General features: G+C 32.1%; 1 protein-coding gene across 1 annotated transcript in view; it reads left to right on the top strand.

The window, feature by feature from the left end:
* LOC129977552 (lachesin-like) overlaps nucleotides 1–22107 on the top strand; it is a 447706-nt gene that overhangs the window by 231508 nt on the left and 194091 nt on the right. The window lies entirely within an intron of this gene.

Below are 22107 nucleotides of genomic sequence, written 5' to 3'. Positions count from 1 at the left end.
AACAAATACTGCAATGCATTAAGATTATTCACTTTTTTTTCCTGTGTTCACAAATCATAGACAAATGCTTTGGAAAAAATAACTTAAAGAGAATATTATTTCATTACTCTTTGTAATCTCATATTTTTTTTATTGCTGTCATATTATTATGTTTCTGATTAAATGCAGCTGCTGCTATCGTTCAAGAACACGGATGATTTATAATCAGTGATCTTCCCAGATGCTGCTTATTTCTGATGGTATTAGCGAGATCATTATATCATAAAATACATTTTTAGATGAGACATGCTTTAGTTATATGAAGGCTAAAATTGCTTACATTGAAGCAAAAACAGGTTCAAATGAAACTATATAGAGAATTTCAGTTTAATCCAATTTTAATTAATAAATTAATTTTACTGACTAAACTTAAGAACAGAAGATGATCTCTCGTCAAGCACAGTAAAATCACAGTCTAGAGAGTCTCTGTACCCACCTTCCAGGCTCTCCAAAAATCTGTCATATTGTACGAAAAAAAAAGTAACAAACAACGTTTAGTTTTGCAATAAAAAGTTTCAGGTTTATTAAATATAGCAAAAAATTGCCCCAAAAATGTAGCTTTTCTGATGTCACCTTATTCTGAAATTGGGTTCATCTGTAGTATTAGTCATTATCAGAGCTGCTTCACCACAACGTTCCAAAAAGTGAATATCGATAGGAATTCACTAACTTCTCCGATATTATAAAGGGTAAAAATTATTCAATTGATGAGAATTGTAATGGAGTTAATAAATTATGAGCATTATAATTGATGAGAATTATAATTATCATTGTGTGCCTAGCATTATGAAGTACTTCCGTATGAATAGTTATTGGAATGTTAATCTCTTGATGGACTTATTTTGAATAGAAATATCAGTACTGCATCCATTTGATTGGTCCAGTACTGTGATACTATATTTTTCCGCATTCTTCAAAATTCCTGCAAAATATTCGATAAAACATTTTCAATGGATACTGCACCCTCGTCACAGTCTGCATCTAATTTTCAGAAACAATTTTTTTATCCGCAGTGATATTTTTATTTACTTTTTTTTAATTATTTCTTATCTGTAGAGCTGTACATTGAACTCATTAGTTGATTGTTTAGAAGAAAGAAGAGGCGATTTAGTAAAAATAACAAGAATAAACTTTAAGTACGCACTTAAGCATCAAAATTTAATTTTTCAAGATAATTCATTTATTAAAGTCTTTTTTTTTTCATTCTTTCTAAATGGGTTTTATGAAGATTAATACGCTTCGTGCTTTTACTGATCAGTTTGTTCTTCCAGATTATTGAAGTTTTAGGTTGTTAAAGGATTAATATAGAAAGCACATTTTTAAAAATTACTTAATTCTTTGATAAGATCTGAAAAGCACGAATTCCTTCGAACTATTTTACTGCAAATTAATCAGTGCACATATTACGAAATAAAAATGAAAGTTAAAATCCGCTAAGAAATTAAAAATTGACCAAACGGAGCAACTTAATGTTTTAATGGATATGTTTGAATTCCGACATAACATTTTAAAATAGTGTTACATATAGTGCATCAAATTTAATTAAAAAATATTATTAGAATTATGGGAAATAATTTTAGATAATGAAAATTATATTTTGAAAGGTAATTTTTGAGCCTTAAGACAATAAAAATACTATTTTTCTCTGATTATTATTTTGAAATATATGAGCAGCAATTTCTGTACCCAGTCATAGAGATTTTCCATCTGGCGATAGTTAAGGCTATTATTGCATTACATTAAACTTTCTGTTTCTGTTTTTCTTACTTCAGATTGAATGGGCTATTTTTGACACATAATTTCTAATAATAATTTGCATCTCCATTAATTAACTAATTGGAACACAGAGTTACATGCAGCTGTAAAAAGTTCAATGAAGTAATCTGAAATTCGATGATATTTTATTTGCATTTGATGGTTGTCATTCGATGAAAAGTAAAAAGAATGGTTTCTGTGATACGCATGTTTATACATATTATATATAGATTTTCTTTCTTATGTTGAGTGTCTTGGTATGATGGATATAAAATAATTATTCATAAAAGGATGTTATTGATGAAAATCAAATAATTTATGCATTGCAAATATTTTTTTAAGTTTATGGTAATCAACAAAATTTAAATTACTAATATAAAAAAGAAATTAAATAGACGGATAACAAATATAGTTTCATGGTTCTGATAATCATATTTTGTTAAATAATCTTGTAACACTAGGTTTTAAAGAATAAAAGAGCTCCAAGTTTATGCAACTTAAGTTAATTGATTTGTAACATTTTGAATTCCAATATTTGAAAAAAGTCAAGAACAAATTAAATCAATCAATATCCATTTGAGCAGCAGATTTTTCCTAAACTGGTCCTTAAAATTAATCTAAAATGATATAAAAATAATAACATTCAGTGTTTCGTTTCAGTTTCGATTACTAAAGAGTTAAATCTCATTTATTAAAAATGATATATATATATATATATTTTAATATTCCTCTAGATTTTTTTTATAAAAATAAGTGACTAATAGGATTGATAAAAATTTAAATTCAGCAGTACATTTATTGAATGAAATAACATAAAAAAATGCATTATTTAAAGAATTACTCTTATTGGAAGTACATATCTCTCTCTAAAGGTTTAGAGAATATATACAGTCTAGCAAGTAGAGAGAGAACCCGGTACAGTAAATGAAACAAATTAAAATTTTAATTTTTAGAAATTCTAAGAAAATGATATCAATGATATTTTTATTAATTTTTCTTAAATTTTATTTTATAATTTATTTTAATCAGAAACTCATGAGCAATGATCAAAGATACAAATATTTTGAGTTTTTGCTTCAATAATGTGTGTACTGCCACAAATGTTGCAAACACCTTCGTTTCTCTCAAATGTAGGAGGACATATGACTTTCGTAAAATCTGGGAAATCTTTCATGTAACTTGTTACTGTATCCATTTTTGGAACTTTAATATGGATTATGCCTTTAGGTGCTTCTAGCTGGCCTATGAAATTTTAAGAAATACAATTTATTAACACAGAAAAATCTAACATTGTGAGAAAAAATCATTTCTAATTTGTTAAAATTTCCTTTCTTTTTTAGAAATATCATAGTCATGTACAAATAAAATTTCTAATTTGTATCTTAATTTAACTCTTATTAACTTCATTCTGAAATTGTCTCTTATTTCCTGATACAATTCCATTTTTTATTTAATGATGTGAAGGGATAAGAACCTAAATTTTTAATATAAGGTATCTAAGATACTTAAATTTCCCTTTTCTAAGACCATAAGTGTCAAATAATTCACTATCAGAATTGCAGTGTAAAAACAACTTAAGGGAAAATTTCATTCTCTTTTGCTCTTGTATTGCGATGTAGAAAAACGCACCTCCTACCGCTTTTTCTCTGTATATAATATGACTGCCGTGGTGAAATAAATCGAGTTAAAAATTAAAAAAGCTTTTTTTATGAGGGCACGCAACTGTTAAAAGCAAATACTAATATATATATTTATAAATACATATACTGTAAGTCATATCAACGACTCTTCCGACCTGCCCGAAGGCACACGGATAAATAAATACTGGATGGCCTGACGGCCGCAACAGCAACACTTGCGAGTTCTGTGATTGAGTCCAAAGGGCCATCATCGGCCACGGTAAAACCTTTTTCTAAGGAAGTACGTCACGTCATGGATGGGAGGAGCCAAACCTCTCACCTTATCGTGTACCTCCAGGGTGGCGAGATTCAACCACCATACCGGAAGAATCTCACACCTCATTTCGAAGTGCCCCTCGGGGGGGATTACATATACCATATTATATTTTATATACAAAATATAATATGTGCCCTATAAATATTTATGTAATTATTTAAAATAATTTTAAATGCATTTTTTCAATGGTATACTAAGATAGGATTTAAAAATGACATACTTAAGACTAATTGTTTTGATTTTTCTAAAATTCAGTTTATCCTGAAATAAAACATTGATTTGTTTTGATCTATTTATCAATCAGATTCAAGAACAAATTGTGGTATGAGTGCAAATAAATCAATAAATACTAATCAATCCTTAGGATCCTGCTAATACATTAATATCCAATTAAATATAGGGAAGCAATGAAACTCATACAATATACACAAACTAAAGCTTTATGAATTCGACACATCTTAAATGTAAATAAGGCATTTCAATCGAACTCAACAGAAAAAAAAATTCTCTGTACATAAAACCCTGATATCAAATGTTGTGATATATCTCGGTAATATCCAAACTAATGCGCTCATGGAACTTAAATTTTGATGGCAGTTATGAATCAGCATAGTAACAGTTGAAAGTGGGTAATTATTACCTATGAAATTACTTTCCATATCCAAGCTGTGGAAGAATAATGCCATTTTGTATTTTCACGGATTTGTTTACAATGCATGAGGGATTTAAATTCCTCTATCTCTCTGACTGATAATTAAATATCATAAGGGATTTTAGGATCTATCTAAAAAGGTAAAAAAAAATGGTTTAGAATATAGAAAACAAAACAAACTGCTTCAGCCATGGGGATAAATAGTGCATATTAAAGCACTTAATTCAAATGTAAGAATATATTTAAAATTAAATCTATATTTTTAAAGCTGAACATGAGAAGATGAAAAGATGATGGGAATGAAAAAGTTTGAAGTGCACTTTTACAATAGTGCAACAAACAAAGATCCCAAAGTCTAGATTAAGGAAAATTGCAATGATTTTTAGTCGAAATATGTGATAAACTGTACATCAAATGCTGTTAGATGTGCATAAACACTAAGTGAGTTTACTTAACCCTTAAATGCATAGCGTATACATCGTATGTTTAAATATCTCTTTTGTATTTAGGTAGAAATCTTTGCTTAGTGTTTTTTACAATTTAATTTTACAAAAACTAATTTTTTCAGAACACAATTAGATTCTTTGACAGTTGACTTCTTTCTCTGCGACAATTTTCATTGCCCGCTATCTGAGTACAATTTCATCTCGGTGGATGTTACGAATTACTCTTATTTGTATAAAATGTAATAAAAAAAAACTAAGGAAAAATAGTTTTCGGATAGAAACAAGGTAATAGTAATGAATAATTATATTATTGCACATAATGATAGATTTATGGAAGAAAAAGTGTAGCTTTTTTCTTGGTGTAAGAATAGATCAATATGCAAAATTTGGTTCTACATAAATTTTCTAAACCTGGTGACTGGCCTATATTTTCAAACAGATTAGATGTAAAATCCCACTATGTAAGGGTACTACACAGTGGTCATGTAACCAAATGCAATGTTTTTTTTTGTTGTTGTTGAAATACTAAAAATAATTTTTTTCATGATATTTCATGACTTATAATATAATTAGAGGTATTATTTATGTTTGAAATATTATATTTTTTTACGCAGTAGATTTGTAGAACTCTACATGAACTAGAAGAGTGATTGATCATAATGATGTAGAAATGCCCCCCCCCTTAAAATTTTCTAAATTCTTTCTTCTCCCAGATTTTAACCAAATTTGCCAGATTCCATTATACGCAGAGAAACGCGACAATCTAGGTCTCTTAATTATAAAATACCGACACCATTATAAGACATAAGAATCTTTTTTATAAGAATAAATGATATTTATTAATTAAAGGTGAAAGAGTCAAAACTCGCCAAATGTAGCAACAAAACCAAATCGGCATTGCAAACCTATTAGCTCGCTTCTAACTTACGAGAAGAAAACAAGCATCGTTTTATGCTATGTATATTAAATAAAGCCAAAATTAGAGATGTTAAAGATGAAAAAAATAAATATGTTCAAAGTATTGCGAAGAGTGCACCATTTTCAATAAGCACTTTAAAGTATAATTAGTACATTAATAAATTTATGTACTAATTTTATCAATATATTAAGATAATTTATTTAAGGCATTATAATAGGTCGGATAGATTAAACTTTGACTATGTTCACAAATGGCTTGCGATTTATACTAAATTATCATTATTTTAAATATAATAGCAGCTATATTTTAAGAAATTAATACAATGTTCATTTTAAATCTGTTATATTATATACCTTCATAGCATTCACGATGCCGATGCGCCGATACCAAGAAGCAAGTTAGCTATTAAGGCAAACAATACAATGAAAGTGACACCAAAGGATTGTAACTACATTTGATTGCTTTTTTATCGTTCCGGTAACAAACTCAACATATTCATTAAACAATAAGTCAGTTTAAATTTTTTGCCATTATCTTCATTTTGGAAACAAAAGGTCACCTAACTTTAATCAAGGAAATTCGAAACAAAATGTTAGATAAACGAATAAATCTTGTTGGGGACATAAGATAAAACTTCCAATTTGAAAACGGTAACATTTAAAATTATTATCTAATTTTTAACCAAAGAGGGCAAAATCATGCCAAATTTCCAAAAAATTGCCAATTTCCATCGTCTTAGATAGAATCAAGAAATGATAATAAATGGCTTTTAAATTTGAGATAAAAATGATCAGGATTATATTTGCAGAAAATAGCTCCTAAAAATCTCAACTTTAGTTAATGGACAACATAATCGGATACATAAATCATAAGCTATTTATATTTCTTTGGTAAGAAACATATTCTTGGATATACTTGTAGGTTAACACCAAATTTGATTTTTTTTTGTTTGTTCTATAACTCGCCAAATTCGGTATTAGATTTGATACTGTTAAGTACTAACAGGTAATGAGCTTATCGGCGGGACAAAGCAGCTTTCTTAAGTACATTCCGTGTCCGGATTATACTTAAGAAATATATCCGTGGCTTAAGAATAATATACTCCCGCCAAAGTTGAATTTTTTGGAAGCGAAATTCCTCCAAATTTAGTCCTAACTATTTTTACTGCAAAACTAAAATTTGTTTATTATCATTTCTTGTATCATCCAAAATGACGGACTTCTGATGAATTTTTGTAAATTTTGTCTGATTGTGTTGAAATTATCAAAAAAGGACATTAAATTAAAGTCTAGTTTTAATCCGTAATCAGAAATTACTTTAGAAATAAAAAAGACATTTAGCAAATAGTATTACATTTTAAATCTGATTCATACTTACATTTTTTCTGGTAGGAATTTGATTCGTAAGATTTGAAATTATTAATATTTCCATATTTCAACCACCAATTTCGCCTTTGATCATCAAACTTACGGTACGCATCACACCAAAATCGGTCTTCTTGCACTGCATTTAATTTTTTACCCATATTTCTTTAAATATTTTGAAAAAAATCTAGTCATTAATTTTCATTATTTTTTAATTCTAAAAATATTATTTTTGAAATCATATATAATATTTTAAATATATTCTTTCAGAAATAATGCATTCCTATTAATAAGATTTTAAATATATTTTTACACGTGAATTTACTTTATTTATTCATTAAATGATTTTATTTTCTGGTTTAAGCAATTATATAGGATTGTTTTACAAATTATTTTATATTTTTAAAAACATTACTTTATAGATAATATTTAACTGCGTGTTTGCGTAAAATGCGAATCATTGATAGTGCAATTTCTATAATTGGCTATATATTTCGACTCCAGGTTTTCCATCCTGAGCATGATTGGCTGTTCTGGTCATGTGATTCACCGACGTTTGTAAGATGAATCTGCTTTCAGTGAGATTAATCTTACAACACATTTTATTCACTATTCTTCAATAATTTGAAGTTTCTCTTAACGTTTCCATTAATTTTAAACACAATATTAAGGTCTTATACATTTTTATTTATGATTTCAATGAAGTATATGAGCGCTTCTATAATAATTCTGATATTTTAATTTTTTTAAAGATATTTTCTAAAGTGAGTAATTTGATTGTAAATATTGTTACGAATTCTGTAAATTGGTGTAATTTGTCTTATGATAATGAATGTTATATGTATCCCATTGTATTTCAATAGCAAGTCGCCAAATTGGCGAGATATTGGCTCATTGGCGATGTTTTAGGCAACTAATTTTTGTCGCCAAATTTGGCGACATTTCGCCAAGTTTGGCGACGGAAGTTGGAAACCTTGGTGACAGAGAGGATTTTCTAGAGGGATCCTGATTTCTTGAATTCTCTCCAAGGTTCTGGATTTTTCTAATATGACATAACTTCCTGTTAGTGACGTCACTTCCGGCAGAGAGCATATAAAAATAAGCACGAATGATTAGGAGTTGGACTGGAGCCTTAGACAGCAAGCAAGCTGTAGGCTGGTGACTGAGCTATTGAATGCGCAGTCTTCGTTAAATAAATAGCTTTATTTATTTATTTTTTAAAAGGATTCTGCTTATTGAATTTACTCTAAGCACATCGCAGGAAATTCGTAACAAATTGGCGTCAGAAGTGGGGTCGAATAGTGAAGATAAAGGAAAATGGCTGATCTTCATCGAGAATCTCTGTCGAAACTCACTGTGGCCGCATTGAAAGACGAACTGTCGGCGAGGAATTTGCCCACATCAGGACTGAAAGATGACTTGATCGAACGTCTTCGAGAAGCTCTTGAAAGAGAGCAAAGTTGTGGTGGTATATCCGACAACGTTGGTGAAACGAATGAGCAGAGTAAGAAAGCTGCGGAAGAAAAGCAGAAGGAAGAATCCGCATTGGAAGACAAATTAACGCAACTTTTGTCATTCATGACAGAAATGAAAGCTGGACAAGTTGAAATGAAAACAGAAATGAAAGCAGGACAAGTCGAAATGAAAGCAGGACAAGCAGAAATGAAATCTGAGATGAAGGAAATTAATAACGCCGTGAAGGTAGCCAATGCTAAAGTAGAGGGATTTGAAGGAAGATTAGAAGAAATGGAAAAGAAATTTGAGAAATTGAAGCAAGAAATGGAAGTTCAAGTTACTGAAGAATCAAGAGAGTCCTATGAAACTCCTCAAGAATTTGGATTGGCTGCTGCAAATCAATCTCAAAATGCTCGATATATGTCTGTTGCCAACAGACCCTGTATGAAATTACTGCCGTATGACGGACAAACATCTTGGCAGGTGTATAAGACGCAGTTCGCCATTGTCGCAGAAGCTAATGGCTGGGATCTAATTACCAAAGCTCACCAATTGGCTTCTTCTCTCCGAGCCGAAGCTGCAGATATACTGAGGACCATTCCCGATAATGAACAGTTAAATTTTGATGCTCTTTCAAGTGCCCTAGAGTTGCGTTTTGGCGAGAAATGCCTGAAGGATTATAGCCGACTTCAGTTAAAGACTTGCCAACAAAAACCCAACGAAACCCTTCAAGAGCTCGCAACGGACATTGAAAAGCTGTCCCACCTCGCCTTCTCCGATTGTCCTACTGAAGTAAGAGAGACTTTAGCTGTGCAGTATTTCGCCGATGGCGTCAGAGACGTAGAAATACAAAAAGCACTACGAATGGCGGAAACTAAGGATCTGAAGTCCGCTTTAGTCTACACGATCAAGTTTGAAGCGGCACAACAAGCATCGAGAAGGTGTCGTCACTTTATCAGAGGTGCGGAGGTGAAACGAGATGAGGATCCTTTACTTAAAGTTATGACACAACTGTTAGAGGAGTTCCGGGGGATGAAGCAGAGGTCTGGAGAGGAGACAGGCAAATTTAAAAGAAACAACGCCCGTTGCTGGAAATGTGGAGCAGAAGGCCATCTCCAAAGGCAATGCCAGGCTCGCCAAGATCAACGGCCTAGGAGCCTGTCGAGGAATAATACTCAGGAAAAACTAGGTAGTGGCTGTCTCGCGGGGCGGAGGTTGCCAGAGAATGAAAAGCCCCATTTTGAAGTGTTACAAATTTCATCAAGCAGCGAGAATAGACTGTTTATTGAAGCGAATGTAAATGGATTTCCGTGTCGAATGGTCGTTGACACAGGGGCCAATGTCACCATTTTGCGCCAAGATTTAGCACAACAACATGGCGTAAAAATTCTTCGGACACCGCCCTGCGTTACCCTTCAGACCGTGAAAGGGGATAAAATCCCCATTATTGGCAAGATGCATATAACAATTAAGTTTGGAAATGTGTTATATGGCCATACCGTGTTTGTAGCCGAAATCATCGACATTTTTATACTCGGTTTGGACTTCTTAACAAAACATAATTTTGTAATTGACTTTGAGAATAATGTGCTACGCACAAATTCGGAAGATGTAGCGTTATTCCAGTTAGGAGCTGTTGAAAGAGAACCGTGTCATCGAATAACTTGTAAAAGTGATATTACTATTCCAGCTCGAATTGAGATGCTTGTAAGAGGGGCCGCTGAGAAAAGTCAAAACTTTCGACATGGTCTAACTGAATTTCCGGACTCTGAAAATTTTCCAAAAGGTGTATTGGTTGCTTCCGCACTGGTAGATCTTTCGAAGGAAACTGTACCAGTCAGAGTTGTTAATCTAACTGGTAATCCTAAAACAATCAGGAAAGGCGACGTATTAGCAACATGTGCTCCAGTCACCTGTATACAGAAACATCCCGAAATCATGTCGAAAAAGCCTTCTAAAGAACTCGAACTGAATCTGTTGAAGCCCACTGAATTGAATGAGGAACAGAAAAGTGTAGCATGGAAGCTTATTGACGAATACGAGGAACTGTTTTCCTGTACATCTGGTGACCTCGGGAGAACGAAATTGGCTCAACATCGAATTGAAACTGGGAATCACTCTCCTATTAAACAGAATCCCCGAAGACTACCAATTGCTAAGACAACAGAAGTTAAAGATCTACTAAGGGACATGCAGGAACGAGATGTCATCGAGCCTTCGTCGAGTCCCTGGGCTTCTCCCATCGTGTTAGCCCGAAAGAACGATGGATCTACGAGATTTTGTGTAGACTATCGACGGCTCAATGATGTCACAAAAAAGGACAGTTATCCACTTCCACGAATCGATGACACGTTAGACATTTTTAGCGGAAACAAGTGGTTCTCTACCTTGGATTTGAAAAGCGGTTATTGGCAAATAGAGATACATCCTGAAGACCGTGAAAAGACAGCATTCACGACAGGAGGACAAGGACTTTGGTAGTTTAAGGTCATGCCGTTTGGTCTCTGTAATGCACCAGCTACCTTCGAACGCCTCATGGAGACAGTGTTGAACGGACTCACTCCGGAAGCTTGCCTTGTTTATTTAGACGACATCATCATTGTAGGGAAAAGTTTCGAGGAACACCTCAGCAACCTAAGGAGAGTATTTGAAAAATTGAAAGAGGCCAAATTGAAGCTAAACCCCTCCAAATGCAACTTATTCCGTCACGAGGTGAATTATCTGGGTCACATAATTTCTGCTGATGGTGTTAGAACTGATCCACAGAAAGTGTCAGCTGTAAAAGACTGGAGGCGCCCTAAAAATGTGCATGAGCTTAGAAGTTTTCTCGGTCTGTGCACATATTACAGAAGATCTGTTAAAGGATTTTCTTCAATCGCGAGACCTCTCCACAGGCTGACTGAAAACAAACAGAAGTTCTTGTGGACAGACGAATGCGAGGAAGCATTTAATAGCTTGAAGGCGGCTCTAATACGTCTCCCATTCTAGTTTATCCGGATCCCGAAAAGCAATTCATTCTTGACACGGACGCAAGCCATGAAAGTGTCGGAGCAGTTTTATCCCAAGAAATTAACGGCCAAGAACATGTCATCGCATACTGGAGCAAGTGTCTTTCAAAGCCTGAAAGAAATTACTGCGTCACCAGAAAAGAATTACTGGCCATTGTAAAAGCTGTTGAGAACTTTCATAGTTATCTTTACGGTCGGAAGTTTCTGCTCCGAACGGATCATGCGTCCCTGACATGGCTTTTAAATTTTAAGAACACCGAAGGCCAGATAGCTAGATGGATTCAGAAACTTGAAGAGTACGATTTCGAGATCAAACATCGCAAGGGGTCCCTTCATGGTAATGCTGACGCCTTATCAAGAAGACCATGCTCGAATGCTTGTTCTTACTGCACTATAGTCGAGAAGAAATATGACATGATAACACCTGTCATTCGTCAAATAAAGGATTCGGTATCGACACAAATAGACCGTTGGAGCGATAAAGAAGTCAGAGAAGCTCAACTTACGGATCCCGACATAAAAACTATCTTGGAACTTCTTGAATCATCTAGCACTAGACCCAGTTGGCAAGATATCTCCAGCTATCGTCCGGATAGCAAACGCTATTGGGCTCTCTGGGATTCACTCCATATTCGTAATGGTGTATTATACAGAAAATGGGAGTCTGAGGATGGCAAAACATCAAAATGGCAATTAGTACTCCCACGATCAAGAATACCGGAAGTGTTGGAACAATTACACAGTAGTCCAACCGGAGGTCATTTTGGAATATTGAAGACCATCCAAAAGGTTCGAGAGCGGTTTTTCTGGAGCAAAGTAAGAGATGACGTAGAAAGATGGTGCAAGTCCTGCGATGCATGTGGGGCCCGAAAAGGACCCAAAGCACGATGCCGTGGAAAATTACGGCGCTATAATGTAGGGGCACCATTTGAAAGAATCGCGTTGGACATCTTAGGGCCTCTCCCACGTTCAAATGATGGCTACAAATACATCTTAGTTGTCAAGGATTATTTTACCAAGTGGCCCGAGGCTTACCCGATCGCTGATCAAGAAGCTACAACAGTTGCCGAAGTATTGCTGCAGAACTGGATTTCTCGCTATGGGACGCCCCTTCAGATGCACTCTGATCAAGGCAGAAATTTCACTTCTGCTGTATTCAAGGCACTTTGTGTCCTTCTTAAGATTGATAAGACACAAACTACCCCCTTACATCCCCAGTCAGACGGCATGGTTGAGAGATTTAATAGAACGATCTTAAACCATCTCTCTATCCACGTTTCCATGAATCAACAAGACTGGGATCGGAAGCTTCCTATGTTCCTGCTTGCCTATCGAAGTGCCGTCCATGAAACCACTGGATTCACTCCCTCCCAGATGCTCTTCGGTCGTGAACTCCGTCTGCCCTGTGATCTCCTGTTTGGGCGCCCTCCTGATGTGCCTTCTTCTCCTGAAGAATATGTCCATGAACTACAGGAACGTTTAGAAAGTGTGCACGAGTTCGCCCGTAATCGGATCGACATCGCAACGGAAAAGATGAAGACCAGGTACGACACGAGAGCTACAGGACATGAATTTCACGAAGGTGACAAGGTTTGGTTTTGGAACCCGATTCGACGAAAAGGACTTTCTCCAAAGTTACAGACAAATTGGGACGGTCCATATACAGTCCTAAAAAGACTAAATGACGTTGTGATTCGTATCCAAAAATCTAAGAACTCAAGGCCTAGGGTAGTGCATTGTGATCGGCTGGCCCCTTATTTTTGTAACTCTAGGGACGAAACTAGCTGATCGAAAGAGCCACTTATATGCTTGTATGTAACTGTGTACTGTCGACCATTGTATATACTTGTAAATAATTTTTACCTATTCAAGGATTGTACTGCCCGGGACGTGCAGTCCTTGAGAGGGGGGCAATGTTACGAATTCTGTAAATTGGTGTAATTTGTCTTATGATAATGAATGTTATATGTATCCCATTGTATTTCAATAGCAAGTCGCCAAATTGGCGAGATATTGGCTCATTGGCGATGTTTTAGGCAACTAATTTTTGTCGCCAAATTTGGCGACATTTCGCCAAGTTTGGCGACGGAAGTTGGAAACCTTGGCGACAGAGAGGATTTTCTAGAGGGATCCTGATTTCTTGAATTCTCTCCAAGGTTCTGGATTTTTCTAATATGACATAACTTCCTGTTAGTGACGTCACTTCCGGCAGAGAGCATATAAAAACAAGCACGAAAGATTAGGAGTTGGATTGGAGCCTTAGACAGCAAGCAAGCTGTAGGCTGGTGACTGAGCTATTGAATGCGCAGTCTTCGTTAAATAAATAGCTTTATTTATTTATTTTTTTAAAGGATTCTGCTTATTGAATTTACGCACATCGCAGTAAATTCGTAACAATATTATATGGTAATAAGTGGTTAGACACAAATCAGAATATTATCACCAAACGATTTTTTTCGATAATTTGCCAAATGTTTTATTAAACTTAGCTTTGTAATTACATTTAAATATTTAAAATAATAACAAAAAGCAGTCAAACAGTTATATAATTCCAATCACTGATCCGATATCACGAACTTTTATTTCATATGAAGGCTTATGAAATGGTTTGCTTGTTCTCATCCACCCTCCATTTTAGAAAAAAATTGAAAAAAGACTATATTTTTTGTTCATTTTCTGAGAAAAAACTCCATGTAGAGCTCCCCAGCCACAACCTTTATGCATATTTCGAAATTTTTTGATGACATCTAAATACTCAGAAATGGTCGGACATCGTGTTGTTTGTTCTCCATCAAAATATATGACAAAATAACATTTTGGCAGTGCCCTTAACTTCGACGATTGAGCCAATTCCGCGAATTTTCGTCACCAAAAATTTATTTCTCCAATTTGAAGCATTAACCAAGCAGAAATTGACTGACATGACTAAACTAATTTTATCACTTTAGTATTTATTATGCACAACTAGGTACTTCGGCGATTTCGCAAATTGTACAGACTAAGTCTATGACAAAGGATACCGACGTGCTCTGATTGGTTTAAGCCTTGGCATCTTTTTGGCAATGTTTTGCCAAAAAGATGCCAAAAGAAATAATTTTTTATGAAAATAAATGAAATTTGTGAATTTATCCCCCTACTCCCATATTTTTTACGGTTTACATATAATATTAATCTGGAACACATATGCAGCAGAAAAGATCAAATCCTGAAATCTAAATTCAGGAAATATAAAAATTACAATTTATTAAAAATATTTTTTGTGTGTGTTTCTTCTTAATATTATTTTAATATAACTAAAAAAAATTAGCTACGAAATCACATATTTCGTTAAAGCTTACATATTTATCCGTTTTGGGCATTAAGTAATCATCTCCCCATATGTAGTTGATGGGAAAGTAACAAACGTTCAGCAACAAGTTTCAATGACTGCATAAATTATCTAATAAAGAACGAAAATCTTAACGAAAATCATAGAAAAACAAGAATTATTTCATTGATGCATCATATGTTGAGTAATTACTTTCATTTAGTTTTTGTACTTCTGTGCATAAAAAACATTAGTTACTTGTATTACTGGTATTATTAGTAATATTTATTATTATTAATAATAATTAGTATTAGTTGTACTACTAGTAATATTTAGAGAAAACAATTATATTAATAAAAATTAGATCGTGTTGATATTCACTCGTATATTCCATAAAACTAATGAAAGGTACAAGGTTTGAGCCAAATAAGCGAAAACTACACTATTATGAGTGCAAAACGTTGCCAAAAAGATGCCAAGGCTTAAACCAATCAGAGCACGTCGGTATCCTTTGCCATAGACGTAGTCTGCACAATTTGCGAACTCGCGGTACTTCGGGATTATCCTGTTGATCATTTTCACCAACCCGATATTAGTGCACCCGTAACCGCAAATTACTTTTCATTATGATGGCTCCAAAAGTTTGGCGCCTTTTCGCGAGCGTTGACAGGTCGACGGGATAATCCTAAAAACAAGCTGTTATATCCTTCAACTTCAGGCCCACTATAATTGCATTTATAAATAACTGAAAATATTATATTATTAAGGCTTTTGTTACTGGATTTAATACATTAATAAAATATGAATATAAACACACAATAATAACACATTTTAAATTAACTATATACATTCACATTTCTGTTATGCTTAAAAATAATCAAAAGTCTATTCAAAATATTTCAAAAAAGAAACTACAATCCTATTTAATATTAATTGCAAACAACGATCCTACCAGATCGTTTTTGCTTCTAAATTAATCATATACATTCACATTTCCGTCATGCTAATAAATAATTGAAAGCACATTCAAAATATTTTCAATCCAAACAGCAATCATATTTAAAATTAATAGAAAATATATTCAAAATAATCTTTCCGCTGCAAAGAGTAAACGTCAATGAATCACGTGACCAGAACAGCCAATCATGTTCAAGATGGAAAACCTGGAGTTGAAAGATATAACTGCTTGTCAATTTCTTATTAATTAAATATAGGCATTTATAGTTTTCTTCAAGGCAGTAACTTGGCTTGAAACTTTTGTTACAGACTTAGATTTAAAAATAAATATGAAAATGCTGATGTACCGATCTTACTTTCCGGAAAATGCATAAAGTATCGATAAATGTGATATTTTTAAAAGGAAAAACACTGGAAAATATGTCTGTAAACAGCCATAAATGCATGACTTACGATTAATGTCTGTTTACCAAGTTGAAGTTTATGGAGCGACTTTTTTCCAAATGCAATCCTGACAATTTTTTATTCCAACTCTAAAAGTTCTCTGTTACCATATTTTGTAACCATCTAATAATACTGAATTTTGCCGAATGTTTGGAAGATCTGCATGTTTCTTTTGTTCTTGGATATTTCATTTGAACTTCGTGAAAGCATTATTTTGTACGATTCGCCTCAGGCGACCAGCTGGTTTACCGGGAATATTGGTTGTATTTCATTTCCAGAAAATGGTTTTTTATAACTTAAACTTACGAACTTAAGTTCGTAATTCCGCCAAACTGTCTGACATTATAGATTTGCTATTTTTATTGTCTTACTTAAGCTCAGTTTATCGTGTACATGAAACTCTTAATGCCACTATGACATCATAGAGCCATTAAAAATGTAAATATACGGTTTCTTTATCGTCCAATTTTTTCGATATTGTGACATCACTCCTTATTAGTCAGCAAATTACACAGATATTGCAACTAGGGATTGCAATACCGGACCAAAATTACAATACCGGTATTCGGTATTTTTTAAATCTTAATACCGGGATACCGGTTTTAATACCGGTATTAGAAATTTTAGAAAAAGAAAGAAAACACAGGTGTTTCTTTGTTTTATTTGCCAGTTTTGTTAGAGAGTGTAAATATCACAAAAAATAATTTGTAACTTATAAATTATAGCAGTGTATAATCACAAAAAAGTAAAGGAATATCTTATTTATTTAAATCACAAAAAAGTGTAAATATCACTATTCAGTCTGTGGTACTGTTACAAATTTTTGCAATGTGATCTTAAAAAAACCTAATGCATCAATTAAACTGTCATTAAGCCTGAAAAGTAATTTTATGTAAAAATTACCAGCTTCGAAAACGCTCTTTTGGCATCTACGCTAGCTGGTGGTACTGTTAGCAATGCGCGATATATATTTTTCAAGTATTTACCTCTAAATCCCTCATCTTCAAATAAATCAATTTCTCATCGGATGGTTTTGGATATAGCTGATTTCTGTATTGCATTTTGGTTCGTTGAAATTTTTTTTATTTATCGCTAATTCTAATTTTTGTTTCTTCTATTGCTTCTCTAATTTTGAGACAATTCCTTTTCACTATCGACAGTAGTGACATCATAATCTTCGATAATTGAACCGAATTCTTCTGAATGTGGATAGGTTTGTGGGAAAGAAATTTTAAGAAAATTTATGATAAACTTAATCAGATTTGAATTGGTTATTTTCTTTTCTTCTTTTTACATTTTCATTTTTAAAATCATTATAATTATGTAAATACCATAAGACATTTTCTATTTCGGTATGCCTTTCTTCTGTGCGATTTTTTAATGTAATATATATTTCTTCAGATAGTGATGAGTGCTGTTCTTTCAGTGACTGCAACATGAAATTTATTGTTGAATTAGCTGTTAATAAATTAGAATCTCTCAGACATAATGCCTCAATAGTCAACTTTATTGGAAGTAGAGCTGATATAGTTCTGGATATTAAGTCGAATTTACTATCTGAAAAAATAATTTACAAGTTTAAGTCGATTATTGCTTTTTGGATTGGATTTCTCAGTTTCAAAAATCGTTCTATCATTAAGAGTAAACTGTTCCAACGTGTTTTAGAATCTAATATTAACATATATTCTGTTTTATTTTGAGTTAGTATATATTTTAGTAATATGCAATTTTTTATAGGGGAACGTTTAAATATCTAAACAATTTTTCGAACTTTATAAATTATAGGAAGCAATTCTTGATAGGTTAATATTTCATCCTCATTAGCAATATCTTCTTCAACAATTACATTGTTATTATCTTCATTGTCAATATCACTCTCACACTTACTCTCTTCTAAGTTGGAATCCGAAGTTTCTATATCCACAGTATTTGGATTCTTCTGTTCTTTATTTTTTTTGTATAATACATTTATTATTCCTAATTGAATTCCATGTGCATAGCACAACTGCTGATTTGAACCAATGAATTTTCCAACTTTTTTCATAATTGTTGCTCCATTAGTCGTTATGGATACAGTATTTTCTTTCAGGGATAATCCATGTTTCGCTCATTTAGATTTAAGCAATTAATTAGCAAATTAATTTCGCCCGTTAGGGAGACATAAAAACAAAAACGTATACTATTTTGCTATGTTGGTGATCCCTGAACATATAGTGGAGACAATTTTAAAAATTTCTAGTAAATACCGAAAAACCGGTATTTAAACTTGTGAATACCGGTATTACAAAATTGTACAAATGGCTCAAAATACCGGTATTCGGTATCCCGGTATACCGGTATTGCAATCCCTAATTGCAACAACCGCATATTAAGTATAAGATAAAACAATGAAAATGGTTTGAATTTCATGTCAAAAATTTAATCTACTTTTGGAAATCAGGCCAAAAAATATTTTTTAAAAATTGCTAAAATTTAGTAAATATTCGCACGATTATAAATTGGTATCACTAAACTGGCACTTTTTTTATAATTTAGAAGCAGTATAAAATTTAATGTTGTGCAATGATATTTTAAGAAGTTATCGCGGAAAACCCCAAATTTAGCTTGATATTTTATTAATTAATTTTTTTAAAATCTATCTGAAATCCACATTTCTACCCTCCAAGGTGTACATGTATCAAATTTGGTAGCTGTTGGATAAGTTGAGGTGGATGTGTATTTAGTATAAATTATCATTATAAATCGAATACCATTTTTGTTGGCTAATATTTGTATTGATCACAATGTATCCATTTATTTTGTTTAAGACTTTAAACATCATTTAAAATAAAAAAATAAAAATACACTCTATCTTATGAAGAACACATACTTGAGACCAAACCTCTTATCTATTATCAAAAGTTGAATAACTCTTATAAAATTTTGAGTGGAGTTACATAGTTTTTCAAACTCCACTCCGTTACAAGCAAAACTCCTTATACAACAATAATGCAACTACGTGTGGCTGATTTTAATAATGCATAATAATGTTATTAGCGTATCTGGAAGAATCTTAATAAAATGAAGTGGATTCCTTTCACATATATTCTAGTCATCCAGTGTTCATTTGATTATGTATACTATCGCACTGCTAAAGGAAATTTTTTTGTTAACATTTGCGTGTAAAATAATTTGGTATCAATAATTCAGTTGTGAAATATATCATAATACTTACAAAAGAATAAAGGCTCAATAATAATGACTATGGATTTAAAGATAATAATTATAATTAATCGGAACTCTATCAAAAAATTCTGTTTTTTTCCCCAAGAAGTTTAGGATTTTACGCGTAACAAAATCAGTAAAAAAGTCATTGAGATTTTACACACTACATTTTTTTTCTTTATCTATACTATTAGAACAGAAGATTCAAAATTTCTTAATACTTCATGGAACTTCAAATTATTCTGTAATTTAAAAATTGATAAATCTATAATCAACCAAAAAATATGCATAATCCTTCTCATATTTATGATTTGACTATTTAATATTTCAATAGTAACTTATAATAATTTATTATTATGAAACTCGTAATAAATTATTCATTATTCTGGAATATTTATCAAACTTTAAGGATTTATTGGAATACTATACTTCGAGTTAAAATAAAAATGGAATTTCTATGGAGTTTGATGGTATTATTCGAAAGAAAGAAAAAAAAATCAGACAAAATTGAACTTTATTCTGATTAATTAATTTTGCAATAATGTAATTATCTCAATTCACAGAGGGATTTTTAACTGAATTTATCGCTTGGCTTGTGTTGCACTTAATAATACATTCCGGAAGTAACTGATCGTTAAAAAAACTCACTCGACAATGATTTTTTTTTTCGTTTAACGTTTTATTTTTTTTATTATTATTCTGGCTTTATTTAAACTTATCTTTTTTTGAGTAAAATGACACAAGCAGAATTATTCTTTTGTCTTATTCAAACATATATTTTTTAATGCAAAGCGTATGAAGAAAATATCTCATATTCATGAAATCCGTCTATATAATGCAAAATAAATCCTTGATACAAATCACAGCCTCTACAATCGGAATTATATCGACAATTTCCACCCTTAACTTCATAATTTAGTCATTTGAAGTATAGATATTAAATTAAAAAAATCTCTGAAATTATTATGCGGCTTATACTATTGTAACTATAAGTTTATTATACTTTTTATAGCACATAGTTAATCAAAGTTGACGTTTATAAATAAATTAATATATCATGCTAGTCGTTTTCGTAAACCAAACGACATTAATATAATTCCATTGATTAATTTGAATTAAATATATCCAAATACAATAAAAAAAAGAGCATAACTATTTCAAGTCATATCTGCATAATAATAATGGAGAAATCTGATTATTTATTCTTGCGAAATTGCATAATAAATCAGAGCAAAAATTGTCAAATTGGTGTTGTTGCTGAGGTTGGTGTTTCTCTTTAAGGTTTAATTCGCATTATCTCTCGAAATTGGAGGTGCAAGGGGCAGGTGACCAATGGTGGACAGTTTACCAGTTACATAATAGAAATTGGTAAAATCAGTACTTTAAATATTTTATTTAGTAGTTGTGACTGGCGAAGTCTGATAAGGGTTCTCTTCTTAGAGAATGGAAATAAAGTAATGGCTTTAAAATATCTCTCGGAAATGGAAAGTGTTTGAGCAAAGGACACCACTTATTTGGTATTTCATTCGCATGGTCTGCATGCGGAATCAACTTTATACTGAGTAAAAATTGGCGGAAGTACTTCCGTGTATGTGGTTGGGAGAATGGTTGTTTTGTTTTGCCACTTATTTGAAATACATATATAAATTATAACCGAACAGCTAATCGTCAAATTCAGATGATCATATTGAAATTGTAATAAATCATTCTCCACTTTTAGTGAAGAAAAAGTAAACGTTTGTTTGTAGCGAATAATATTGTCTTTCGTCAGAATTCAGATAAAAGATATAAAATCATGAATGCTTTTCATTTTTCACTAAAAAGTATCTTTTAAAATCTCAATAAAAAATATTCAACTACAGTTAAGTATATTTTTTTTACTTTTCAGACATCTTCGACTTCTGAATTTTTAGTTAAAATCTAGTTTAAAGTAATTGAGTGAAAACTGGAAGCTTAAACAAACTATCGATTTAGCAGACTTAATTCGGCAGATCACAAAATTTCTCGGCACTGAAATTGTAACAATATTTTTCTTTCGTGACTAGTTTATAAATTAAGTTTCTTTTAATTTTTAAAAATGTCTACATGGTTTAATTAAATTTAGTTAGTCAAAGCAGAAAAGTCAGAAATTCTGACAGAAAACAATGAAAATGCTTTTAATGCGGAAAATCTAAACTAAATATTTTAGAAGGGTTTACTTCAAATTTGTAATGCTTGACTGCTCGATTATTATTTCCTAAATTTAGATGGGAAAAAATATCAGCAGAAGAAAGATAGAAAGAAAGAAGAAAGTATTGTAAGAAAATTAATGATTTTTTTTTAATATAAACATATATTTATGTAATTCAGAATTATTTTTAATTACTATTTTACTTTTGAATTTATGGTTCATAATTTTAAATATTATGGAATCTCAAAATAAGTTTTTGACAATTAAGTACTAAACGATAAATTTGTGTGAAATAGAAATTGACAGTTAACAGATTAATCAATATTTTAGTTTACGGTATGATGTTGTATTTTCATTAAAAATAGTCAGTTGTATAAAATATAAAATGTTACTACATCAGGAGATGAGTCAGGAGATCAAGAGAAAAGCAT

The sequence above is a fragment of the Argiope bruennichi genome, chromosome 1 (assembly GCF_947563725.1).
Source record: "Argiope bruennichi chromosome 1, qqArgBrue1.1, whole genome shotgun sequence".
Taxonomy (NCBI): Eukaryota; Metazoa; Arthropoda; class Arachnida; order Araneae; family Araneidae; genus Argiope; species Argiope bruennichi.
Note: the sequence above shows the minus strand (reverse complement) of the source record. Positions and strands in the feature narration are given on the sequence as shown.